This window comes from Corythoichthys intestinalis, chromosome 9, assembly GCF_030265065.1.
Source record: "Corythoichthys intestinalis isolate RoL2023-P3 chromosome 9, ASM3026506v1, whole genome shotgun sequence".
NCBI classification, from domain to species: domain Eukaryota; kingdom Metazoa; phylum Chordata; class Actinopteri; order Syngnathiformes; family Syngnathidae; genus Corythoichthys; species Corythoichthys intestinalis.
The window spans coordinates 22,867,376-22,880,794 of record NC_080403.1 but is presented as its reverse complement, the minus strand read 5'-3'; the positions used below and the strand labels follow the sequence as shown (position 1 = coordinate 22,880,794).

At 41.7% G+C, this 13,419-nt stretch overlaps 1 protein-coding gene across 3 annotated transcripts in view; it reads left to right on the top strand.

The window, feature by feature from the left end:
• The first annotated feature begins 7,166 nt into the window (after positions 1-7,166).
• gli1 (GLI family zinc finger 1) overlaps positions 7,167-13,419 on the top strand; it is a 119,147-nt gene continuing 112,894 nt past the window's right edge. For 2 of the 3 annotated variants that reach the window (XM_057847250.1, XM_057847246.1), the window contains exon 1: positions 7,167-7,514. The gene's annotated coding sequence lies outside the window, so the exon portion shown is untranslated. The remainder of the gene's footprint in view (positions 7,515-13,419) is intronic. The other variant, XM_057847248.1, reaches the window with a different exon arrangement.

Sequence of the window (13,419 nt, the reverse complement as noted above, 5' to 3'; positions counted from 1 at the left end):
GGAGTTCGGCGAGGCCATGGAAAACGACTTCCGGACAGCTTCGAGGAAATTCTGGTCCACCATTGACACTGTGTATAGTGAAGATGGTGTACTGCTGACCTCGACTCGGGACGTCGTGAGTAGGTGGGGAGAATATTTTGAAGCCCTCCTCAATTCCACCGACACGCCTTCCTTTGAGGGAGCAGAGTCTGGGGACTCTGAGGTGGGCTCTTCGATCTCTGGGGTTGAAGTCACTGAGGCGGTAGGTAAGCTCCTCGGTGGCAAGGCCCCAGGGGTAGATGAGATCCGCCCGGAGTTCCTAAAGGCTCTGGATGTTGTGGGGCTGTCATGGCTGACACGCCTCTACAACATTGCGTGGACATCGGGGACAGTGCCTCTGGATTGGCAGACCGGGGTGGTGGTCCCCCTTTTTAAAAAGGGGGACCGGAGGGTGTGTTCCAATTATAGAGGGATCACATTCCTCAGCCTCCCCGGTAAAGTCTATTCAGGGGTGCTGGAGAGGAGGGTCCGTCGGGAAGTTGAATCTCGGATTCAGGAGGAGCAGTGTGGTTTTCGTCCCGGCCGTGGAACAGTGGACCAGCTCTACACCCTCGGCAGGGTCCTCGAGGGTGCATGGGAGTTTGCCCAACCAGTCCACATGTGTTTTGTGGATTTGGAGAAGGCGTTCGACCGTGTGCCTAGGGGAGTCCTGTGGAGGGCGCTCCGGGAGTACGGGGTACCGAGCCCCTTGGTAAGGGCTGTTCGGTCCCTGTACGACCGGTGTCAGAGTCTGGTCCGCATTGCCGGCAGTAAGTCGAATTCGTTCCCAGTGAGGATTGGACTCCGCCAAGGCTGCCCTTTGTCACCGATTCTGTTCATAATTTTTATGGACAGAATTTCTAGGCGCAGCCGAAGCGTTGAGGGTGTCCGGTTTGGTGGCCTCAGCATTGCATCTCTGCTTTTTGCAGATGATGTGGTGCTGTTGGCTTCATCAAGCCGTGACCTCCAACTCTCACTGGGGCGGTTCGCGGCCGAGTGTGAAGCGGTTGGGATGAAGATCAGCACCTCCAAATCCGAGACCATGGTCCTCAGCCGGAAAAGGGTGGAGTGCCCTCTCCGGGTCGGGGATGAGATCCTGCCCCAAGTGGAGGTGTTCAAGTATCTTGGGGTCTTGTTCACGAGTGAGGGTAGGAGGGAGCGGGAGATTGACAGGCGGATCGGTGCAGCGTCTGCAGTGATGCGGACTCTGCACCGGTCCGTTGTGGTGAAGAAGGAGCTGAGCCAAAAGGCGAAGCTCTCGATTTACCGGTCGATCTACGTTCCTACCCTAACCTATGGTCACGAGCTGTGGGTCGTGACCGAAAGAACAAGATCCTGGATACAAGCAGCCGAAATGAGTTTCCTCCGCAGGGTGTCCGGGCTCTCCCTTAGAGATAGGGTGAGAAGCTCGGTCATCCGGGAGGGGCTTGGTGTCGAGCCGCTATTCCTCCGCATTGAGAGGAGCCAGTTGAGGTGGCTCGGGCATTTGGTTCGGATGCCTCCTGGACGCCTCCCTGGAGAGGTGTTCCGGGCATGTCCCACCGGCAGGAGGCCCCGGGGTCGACCCAGGACACGCTGGAGAGACTATGTCGCTCGGCTGGCCTGGGAACGCCTTGGAATCCCGCCGGAGGAGCTGGCTGAAGTGGCTGGGGAGAGGGAAGTCTGGGCTTCCCTGCTAAAGCTGCTGCCCCCGCGACCCGACCCCGGACTAAGCGGAAGATAATGGATGGATGGATGGATGGATGGATATTAGCATCACGGTTGAATATGAAGGAAAACATAACATTGATTCAGCGTTGTTCCAATATTATTGACAATTGAAATGATGTTTAGGTTTTGTAAGGATTTAACCGTTTGAACAACATTATTCAAAGGTGCAAAGGTGATAAGAAATCAACGTCAGGTGTCAACGTTGCTTCAACGGTATAAGATTGACAGTGGAATGTTGATGAATCCGGGTAGCGTCATGAAAGAGCGATCCAGAACGGTTACTTTTGATGGAAATAGCACTGATATCGCTGCTGCTGCTATGCCCGCCATGGATAAAGTCTAGCCTGGAACTCCAGACTCACCGCTGTTCCAGCGATTGAGTCTGCCGACCGTCCCGCAGATCAAATTCTCAGGGAGGAGCAAGCCGCAGCAAAAAGACAGGGGAGTGGACCAGTCAGCGACGGGCAGACGTGACGTTGGTAAAGCGACAAGAAACTAGTGCGGCGCAAGCGGAGAACGGACAAGTTTACTTAACATGGCTAGCGCCAAACAGACTGTTGTCAATGACTTGTGTCAATGTGTTTTTGGTCATTTAAAACTGATTGTACCGCGGATTGGAACATATTCTCGGCTGTCCCATTCTCCATCTGTGTTGTTGTGGAGACGACTTCCGACGCGCAAGAGTGACATTGCTCGTTAAGAACACGTCAGGCAAATAAACGAATCTGATTGCATGGATGATTTCGTTCAGGCTTGAGAGGCCATTAAGGAGCTGGGTCCCAGACTCTTCTCACGGTGTTTGAAAAATACAAGGAGAACAGTCTGGCAAGATAAAGTCTGCCGTGTGTTTTCTTCCCTTCTGGAAGTTACGTCACACTTCCGGGTTTGGGAAGGCCCTATTAACAAGTGCAAAAAAATCTAAAAAAACAAAAAAACAAAACGCTAATTATCCTTGCAGTTACGTGTTAAAATTACATGGTTGTTTTGACGAACTCGTCCAAAGTTTATATTCGTAAAATTACACTGAAATCCGAAAAGCTCTTCAGCTGCCCTTTAAATGAATGCCCAATAAAGGGTTTCACGACCTTCAAAATACCTGATCAATCTGATAATGTCATTAACCGTGGCAGCCTACAGTGTATTACAAAAGTGAGTACACCCCTCGCATTTCTGCAGATATTTAAGTATATCTTTTATGGGACAACACTGACAAAAAGACACTTGAAAAATGACATGAAAATTACTCTTTGTGCAGCTTATACAGACAGGTTTCCGAGGTACTTCCGCTTTACTTCCTTATGTCTGCCTACCACTTCCGTTTCCGATTTTTTTTACCATTAACTTCAATGGCGCTGGATTGGCATCACTCACTAAAAACCCTGAAAAACCACGATTTGGAAATACCGCATCCTTCTGCCATCTCGACATGGGAAGACAACATCAAGAAGTGGCCGAGGGTGCCCACAAGTGAAATATTATTGCATTTTATTGACTCTACGGCAGTCGATGGAAATGCCATCAGGAAGCTCCGAGGCATTCCATTACTAGTTGCACACGCATAAAGTTGGATAAGTCCTCATTCACGAACACAGGAATTTTGTCTTAATGAAGGCGGATGTAGAACCAAGCCAGTCGTTCAGTGCTCCGTACCACAAACCATGGATGGTCGTAATACCGGAGGGAGGGAGACGTCCAAACTGCAGGCTGACCCGCGGGTCACGGCCGTTTGTGTCTGATGCTGTCTTATGGAAGGTATGTGCTCCAAAAATACGAAACCTAAAATCTGGCGCATGAAATGACTTGTTGCCTTTGCTATTGATATTACGATGATGATTGTAATTATGAAGTTTAATAATTTTTACTGCAACTACGGCTGCTGCTAGCCTGTTGCTAATCGGTACGTGTTCGATGGCACCGCATAAATCCAAGTGTTACAAGTCTTTGTTCGTTTGTTTAGAGCTGGAAAACGCTGTTAGGCAACGGAAGACGACTTGTATGTTGATGGACATTTCGAGACTACGTGCATTCTACTTAGATGACGGACGGCTCGACTGCCAGGGGCGTTTGAGAGGCAGGGGCTGGGACAGATGGTCGTTCGCCGAGATCCAACTATGAACTTTTTAACTGCAGCATTTATAAGATATGCTATTGGAGCTGAAATTACCGAGGACAGCGGGAGAAAGCCCATCTGAATGCCGCCGAGGGTCTTGTAGTGTGAAAGTTTGGCTTCCTTAAGCTCTGCTGTCTGATAATACATTCCTCGTATGCGTTACCTTCGTTAATATTTTTCTAATCATTTTATAAATTGTGATTTATTGACCTGTTTTGCACAGGCACCAATCGTTTTAAATGAAACAAGAAATGGAATCATGTTCTCCAAATGTTTTTTATTGCGATCATTATCTGCAATAAATAAAATAAGAATGACACACTATTTTTTTATTATATGTACATAGCTTGTAGTATTTCCTTGTAACAACAAAATCCATGTCTCCCTTCTGCATTCGGCAAATGTAATATAATGTGTAATTTCTAGTGCTGTCAAAATTATCACGTTAACGAGCGGTAATTAATTTTTTAAAATTAATCACGTTAAAAAATTAGACGCAATTAACGCACATTCCCCGCCTAAACAGATTAAAATGACAGCACAGTTTGATGTCCACTTGTTACTTGTGTTTTTTGTCTCCCTCTGCTGGCGCTTTGGTGCGACTGATTTTATAGGTTTAAGCACAATGGGCATTGTGTAATTACTGACATCAACAATGGCGAGCTACTAGTTTATTTTTTGATTGAAAATTTTACAAATTTTATTAAAACGAAAACATTAAGAGGGGTTTTAATATAAAATTTCTATAACTTGTACTAACATTTATCTTTTAAAAACTACAAAGTCTTTCTATCCATGGATCGCTTTAACAGAATGTTAATGTTAATGCCATTTTGTTGATTTCTTGTTATAATAAACAAATACAGTACTTATGTACAGAACGCTGAATGTATATATCCATCTTGTTTCTTATCTTTGCATTCCAACAATAATTTACAGAAAAATATGGCATATTTTATAGATTGTGTGAATTGAGATTAATTATTCATTCATTCATATTCCATGCCGCTTTCCCTCACGAGGGTCGCGGAGGTTGAGATTAAGTATGATTAATTAATTTTTAAACTGTGATTAACTCGATTCAAAAATTTTAATCGTTTGATAGCCCTAGTAATTTCATCTCATATTGGTCACTCAAGTGGCCGTTGCAGAAATCTATACCTCACGTCAACATAGACTGACAGGTTGTTATAGTTTTGTCCACGAATGATCAACGAAGTGATAAGAACAATCATACAATCTCATCAACGTCATGCTGAATCCATTTATGGAGATTCCGTGAGTTTCTCTGCTTTTACTTTGCAGTATTAACTTTGACAAAACACTGCTTACTTCAACCGTAATTCATGTTGTTTTTTTCTGAACCGGAAGTTCAAGGCAGACATTGTCCAAGATGGCGCCACCCATATTTCGCTCAGGAAACTTGTCTATAATAGAGTTAATTTATTTTCCCCTCAAAATAATTCAAAATATAGCCATTAATATCCAAACCCCTGGCAACAAAATTGAAATACACCCCTTAGTAAATACGTAAATCCAAGAAAGCCAGCAAACAGTTTGCTGAAGACATGTCAACAAAGCACATGGATGACTGGACCCATGTCCTATGGTCTGATGAGACGGGCGGGCTTTCTTGTGTACCGTCTTCAGAAGAGGCTTCCTCCTGAGGTGACAGCCATACACACCAATTTGATGTAGAGTGTGGCATATGGTCGGAGCACTAACTGGGCTGACCCCCCCTACCTCTTCAATCTCTGCAGCAATGCTGACAGCACTCCCGTAACGAGTCACATGACATTTTGGAGGGAAAATGACAAGCAGTACTCAATTTGGACATTTAGGGATGTACGTATTTACTAAGGGGTGTAATCAATTTTGTTACCAGGCTTTTAGAGATTAATGGCTATATTTTGAGTTATTTTGAGGGGAAAATAAATCAACTCCGTTATATAAACTGCACACAGACTATTTTTCATTGAGTCAAAGTCTCATTTTGTCAGTGTTGTCTCATGAAAAGATATACTTAAATATCTGCAGAAATGTGAGGGTTGTACTCATTTTCGTGATACAGGCAGGGGTGTCCAAACTTTTTGCAAAAGGGGCCAGGTTTGGTGTGGTAAAAATGTGGGGGGCTGACCTTGGCTGACGTGCATAACGTAGAACAATATATTTAAGCAAATTTTAGCAAGCCATTCCGTGTGTCACATTTGCTTTATTAATATTTTTTTTAATTAATAATTTCAACAATCTCGCAACTAGCCTTTGTGTCGTTCTCTTTCGACTCTCGGGCTCTTGCAAAATACTGCTGCTGTAAAATTAAACTCGGTACAAGTTGCTTTAATTTCTCGCTACGTATCTTCCCTGTAATCTTGTCGTACATGTCAGCGTGTCTTGTTTGGTAATATCGCCTCACATTGAACTCTTTAAAAACAGCGACTGTCTCTTTGCAAATGAGGCAGACACAGTTGTTGCGTATTTTAGTAAAGAAATAGTCGAATTTCCACCAATCCTTGAATCGTCGGAAGTCAAGTATTTTTTTGTTGATTGTCGCCATTTTAGATTTTAAATTGGGAGTAAAGGGTCACACGGGGTAATGTTGCTTTGAGTGCTGCTGCGTTTTAGTGGGTAAATGAGGAGCAGCATTTAGTGTGTAAGCCACTTCATATGCTAGTAGCAGTAGTGCTGACCAATTTATTAAGTGTATGTGTGGGCCAGACGTTATTGATTTTATGACAGAGGCTGAGGGCCGGATGAAATTTGACCAAGGGCCGCATTTGGCCCCCGGGCCGGACTTTGGACATGTCTGCTGTAAGTGGTCATGTAACAAATTAAACTCGTAAAGCAAGGGAGCGTTGAAAAAAAAAAAAAACAATGTCTGGGGATAATCTACAAATTGACACCGTCAACAAAACGCCCAAAATTTCTCAAATCACAATTGCTGATGCAGCTCTCGTATTGGCTCTCATACTCACACACACATGCACACGCATACAGAATCCAGTCCGGATTTTGCGGTCAATTGCGGCTCAACGTGTGCAGCAGCATCCACACATGCGCGCAACCACACACGCTGAATTTACAACTTGACAAAATAAACCAAAATCCCACTCACATATTCAAATGACATCTGATAGTAAATGGCTACGAGTTTATTTTTGATTTATGCACATGTTTTTGGGGGGGAAAGTTTTCTAAAGTTGTAAAAGTTATTTAAAAGTGATGTGATTTTTACAAGCGCGCAAGAAGAGAAAAGCAGAGAAGCAGCATCGTCTTGTCTTTTTTTTTTTTTTTCTCCTCCAAGAAAAACAAAAAGTGAACTTCCTGTTTCGGGGTGGTCCGCAGACTGTGGAGCCACGAAGAGAGGGAGGGAGAGAGAGGGTGGGGGAGTGAGGGAGAAGGGGGGGTGCATTACGCATTTGGGGCCGAGCGAGGCAACTTGCGGGACTCCCTTGTTGCTGCCCGCTGAACATGGGCCGCCGACCCTCTCGCTTCCACTTGGGAAGCCCAAAGACGACGTTTGCCTGAAATAAAGATTTCAAGAAAGAAGTACAAGTTGGAACAAAGAGGATACATCGCGCGTGCGTGCGTGGGAGAAACAATCCGCATCACACAAGGAGAGAAAAGTGGAACTTGGGAAACTCTTTCAGGGACTTTGGGAAGTTTGATGCAGGCAGAGGTAAGTGGGCTGACTTTTTCATGTGATGGAGTGCCTTCAATTTGTGTACTTTTTGGGGTGAGGGTTTATCTGTTTATCCACAGCTGTTCCTTGTAACCTGAAATACTTGAGGTGCCAATATCATTCCCAAATGTGCACCCCTTCCCTCCCTCCCTCTTCTTCTTTTTTAACCACCCCCTCCCTTTAAAAACAACACTTCTGCCTAAAGATGTGCTGAACTTCATCTGAATTGAAGAGGGTTTTTAATCTAATCTGTGGACAGATTAGGACCCCCTCCTCCTCCGTCCAAGAGTGTCAACAATACTCAAACTCAATAGAGCACTTATTTATTTACTGCAAAAGTGCTAAACACACACAGGGTGGATGGTGTGTACACATGCAATAGAGATAACTCAATTGGTTTGTGTTCAAATAATATGATTAACTGTAGTTATTTGCAATTTGTATTGCTAAAGAGTAATAAATAATAAGGGACTTGATCTAAAACACAGGTGTAAAACTCCTGAAAAAGGTTTTAGTTACCAAAAAGACAGTGACATTATTTGAAAGTCGTACAAGTGGAACAAATTGACTGCTGTTCGTGTCAAAACGCACGCACTCATTCTTTCCAAAAACGACAAACATTGAAACTACGAAGTTTTATACAGTTTGACTCCATTAAATTGAAAAACAAAAAAAAACAAAAACACTGTGTATATTATATTCTTTGCACCCGTACGGGGTCATACTAAAATATCAAAACAATGAGGCACTCGGTCAAAAATGCAGGCGTTAAATGCCTGACAGATCTTTCAGCTATGGATTTTGTCATTTTGGAGTCACCAAAAAGACATGGCGGTCATACAATTGGGGAGGGACAAAACAATCAGACACACGGTCTTTACAAGTATGACAAACATTGAAACTACAAAGTTTTGTACAGTTTAAAGTCCATTAAAAAAACAATTAAGGAAATACAATTTAATATTCTTTACAACTGTACGACTTCATACTTAATTGTAAAAACAATAAGGACCTTGATCATTATCAATTAGCTACCATTAACAACGATAGACATCCAATCCATTTGCCCTGTGTGATTTTGAGCCCCAAAAGTCCAAAGAAAAAAGTTTTTAACATTCCTAACAGCCATAAAAGTGTAAAACCAAGTTAACTGCTTTTACAATAAAATGGCAGAACAATAAACTCACCCATACATTTGCTGACGCGGCATTAAAAAATGTCCACATAAAGACTAAACTCGGCTGGGGTGCATTCCATTCTTTTGCTGCTGTCACTTTAGTCGTTTTGCACTAAGAAGCCAAGACACAGTTGTCCACATACCCTTCCTGCTCTGTGGTGACATCACGGGGGGAAAGAAAAAATCTTTGACACAAATTGAGCTGAAATCAATAAGGATATCCCAAATATATATTTTTGCACCCGCGCCCGAGTCACCTGATTTTGAGAGCGTGGCGAGTCCCTGATATCGGTAATTTTTTTGTTTGTTTTGTTTGTATTTGAACAAAAGTTCCAAACATGTTACAGTACTGTACTTTTTCCAGTTTTTTCTCTTCCGCTTTTTCCAGGAGTGTTGAAGAGTATAAAGCGTATATATTTTTGTATGTTTTGGCAACGCTATTGTATTTCTAGATTATTTTGTTACTTTTTAGCCCTTAACCCCTTCAGACCTGAGCATGCTGCTGAAGGAAATGATTCGTTCGCGTCTCAAAATTAATAAATAAACTGAATTTAGTTGCTATTGCTACTTCTGGTAGATGATTGAACGGAACTTTACCCATTGAAATAAAATCATGCGGTTTAGCACACTATCTTTGCTATTTTTGGCTCTTTGAAAATGGCTGAGACAAAACGTAACTTCAAAAAGGCAAACGTAAGTGCTTATTCATATTTAAAAACAATAACTTTAACATTAAAAATAACCACAAAAAGCATGAAATATCCCTGACCAAAAAATTGCACTTTCTTCTAGTATTTGAGTAGAGTACAAATCAGCGAAGATATTTTTCTTGCCTAGCAGATGTGGGTCTTAAGGGTTTAAAAAGGAAAAAAAAAACAAAACAAAAAAACAAACTTCTTTAGTTTTTTCTTAAGGTGCACCAGCACAAAATATAGGCGCACGCAAATTTTTCACATTTCATTCATACTTTTAATCACTCTCCATAACTTTCATAAAATCAATATGAGTGAGTCCACTCAAATTCACTCAAGCTTTGACGCTGACACTGCGGAGAACAGCCTCTAGACAATGAAAATTGACTGGACGATGATTAACACATTTGTGCCTTTGATCGTAGAGCTACCGAGCTGTCGCTGGCCAAATCAAAACTACAAACCTGTCAATCATCGTTAACTTTATGTACCAAACTCTGAATATGCTGACCAAGGGGCCGGTGACTCTCCGAGAATACGAAAAATTTCAAATTTGCATTTGCGTCTCCATTTGAACAATGTCGCAGTTCCGTATGAAAACAATGTAGTATTCATGCCAGACCCTAGGGGGCAGTGCAGATTTACAGGGCGACAGAGAATGATGCACTTTGACCCCACCAAGCTCCCTCAGCCCAGAAAAAAATATGCCCGCCCACTCGAAGAAATGTCATTTTTCTTTTGTTCAAAAAGGCACAAAAATTGAAACGTTCAACATATTTAATTTGAAAATATTATGAAAAACAGTAAATTAAAGCCGACATTCCGCCATATTTGCTGTTTTTAATGTTTAGTAGCACCACTGCGCGGCACAACGGCGCAATCTCGCGCAGCAGGAGCCTTTGATATGCATGCCGAGGAAGCCCCCCCTCAACCCCCTGCAATCGGATTCTTCCACTTTGGAGGCAGGATTCAGAATTTTTCGTCTTCGCCTTCCGTCTTCGCCGACACCATATGCACGCGAGGCGAGTCCGCTACTCAGTCATTGCGTCTTTGTGTCGCAGAGTCGCCATGTAAACTGCCCTCGAGAAAAACAGCAGGAGGGAGAGTTAGAGGCTTTATGAGCATGAAGCAGAAAAACATATATATACTGTATATATATATATATATAAATATATATAAATATATATATATATATTTTGTATATTATATATAAAGATGTCCCGATCGATCGGGTCCGATCACGTCATTTTCAAAGTATCGGAATCGGCAAAAAAATATCGGACATGCCTTTTTTTAATATATATATATATATTTTTTAATTAAATCGTTTTCTAATTGTATATAATGTTACAGAAAAAATGTCTTACACTCATCCAGGGTCTTTAGTTTTGGCTTAAAGTAGGGCTATCAAATTTATCACGTAAACGGCAGTAATTAAATTTTTTTAAAATTAAACACGTTAAAATATTTAAAGCAATTAACGCACGCGCTGCATGACTCACTCACGCATTGTCGCGTTCAATCTATATTGGCGCCGATTTACCTACAGTGCCTTGCAAAAGTATTCGGCCCCCTTGAATCTTGCAACCTTTCGCCACATTTCAGGCTTCAAACATAAAGATATGAAATTTAATTTTTTTGTCAAGAATCAACAACAAGTGGGACACAATCGTGAAGTGGAACAACATTTATTGGATAATTTAAACTTTTTTAACAAATAAAAAACCGAAAAGTGGGGCGTGCAATATTATTCAGCCCCTTTACTTTCAGTGCAGCAAACTCACTCCAGAAGTTCAGCGAGGATCTCTGAATGATCCTATGTTGTCCTAAATGACCGATGATGATAAATTGAATCCACCTGTGTGTAATCAAGTCTCCGTATAAATGCACCTGCTCTGTGATAGTCTCAGGGTTCTGTTTAAAGTGCAGAGAGCATTATGAAAACCAAGGAACACACCAGGCAGGTCCCAGATACTGTTGTGGAGAAGTTTAAAGCCGGATTTGGATACAAAAAGATTTCCCAAGCTTTAAACATCTCAAGGAGCACTGTGCAAGCCATCATATTGAAATGGAAGGAGCATCAGACCACTGCAAATCTAACAAGACCCGGCTTTCCTTCCAAACTTTCTTCTCAAACAAGGAGAAAACTGATCAGTGATGCAGCCAAGAGGCCCATGATCACTCTGGATGAACTGCAGAGATCTACAGCTGAGGTGGGAGAGTCTGTCCATAGGACAACAATCAGTCGTACACTGCACAAATCTGGCCTTTATGGAAGAGTGGCTAGAAGAAAGCCATTTCTCAAAGATATCCGTAAAAAGTCTCGTTTAAAGTTTGCCACCTGGGAGACACACCAAACATGTGGAAGAAGGTGCTCTGGTCAGATGAAACCCAAATTGAACTTTTTGGCCAGAATGCAAAACGATATGTTTGGCGTAAAAGCAACACAGCTCATCACCCTGAACACACCATCCCCACTGTCAAACATGGTGGTGGCAGCATCATGGTTTGGGCCTGCAGCAGGGACAGGGAAGATGGTTAAAATTGACGGGAAGATGGATGCAGCCAAATACAGGAACATTCTGGAAGAAAACCTGTAGGTATCTGCACAAGACAATGATCCAAAACATAAAGCCAAATCTACAATGGAATGGTTAAAAAATAAACGTATCCAGGTGTTAGAATGGCCAAGTCAAAGTCCAGACCTGAATCCAATCGAGAATCTGTGGAAAGAGCTGAAGACTGCTGTTCACAAACACTCTCCATCCAACCTTACTGAGTTCGAGCTGTTTTGCAAGGAAGAATGGGCAATAATGTCAGTCTCTCGATGTGCAAAACTGATAGAAACATACCCCAAGCGACTTGCAGCTGTAATTGGAGCAAAAGGTGGCGCTACAAAGTATTAACGCAAGGGGGGCGAATAATATTGCACGCCCCACTTTTCAGTTTTTTATTTGTTAAAAAAGTTTAAATTATCCAATAAATTTTGTTCCACTTCACGATTGTGTCCCACTTGTTGTTGATTCTTGACAAAAAATTAAAATTTTATATCTTTATGTTTGAAGCCTGAAATGTGGCGAAAGGTTGCAAGGTTCAAGGGGGCCGAATACTTTTGCAAGGCACTGTATATATAGAGCTAAAAGGCAGCGTAATATGAGTAGAGTGAATTTTGGCAGTCTTTGTAGACTTTTTTTAAATGGCTAAAGCCTTACAATCCCTCTCAACAATTAGAAATATCGTGGGAGGCAATGTGGGGAAGAAAGGTATGTAGGTAGGTGTTATTTCCCAACGCAGAGAAGATATATCAATTGGTGCCACTTAGGCATGTGCCGGTATGAGAATTTGACGGTACGATAACCGTGAGCAAAAATACCGCGGTTTCACGGTATCACGGTATTGCAATTATAGCTCCAAAATTTTGAGATGTATGGGTTTTTAAAAAAAAAAAAAAAAAAAAAAAAAAGAAAAACGAAAAAAAATATATAACTTTTTTCCATTGAAAAGGTTTTTTTTTCAGAACATATTTGCAAATTGGAACATGAATATAATGTGAAAATAAATTAATGTGAAAATAAATAAACAAAAAATAACATATATTTTATATAAAATTAAAATAAATAGAACCTAGACTATACCCAAAGCCACAGCTCAAGTTGCTCAATATTAGAGCAAGAACAAAATAATTGCTATAAAAAAGTAAAAACACTTCTAAATAAAATTAAAAATATATACTGTATGACTTTTTTTGAGGGGGAGAAGCTGAAGTTTCGCCATTTTCAGCCACTGTGTCAACTTTCTTCTACATGATGTCATGCCTTTGTGTTAAAAAGAACAAAGAATTCATAAGTTATTAAGTTAGTTAAAAATGTATAAGTTAGTTAAAATGTAAATATTGTTGAGGAAAGGTTTCATCTAAAACAAAAAGTGAGGCGTGAGACCTCATTTCGCAATTAGCGATCTTTGACGCGATCCTTTTTTTTTTTTTTTTTTTATCTCCCCCTTCTCATTCAAGCTTGTTTCTCACTCAGCGGCT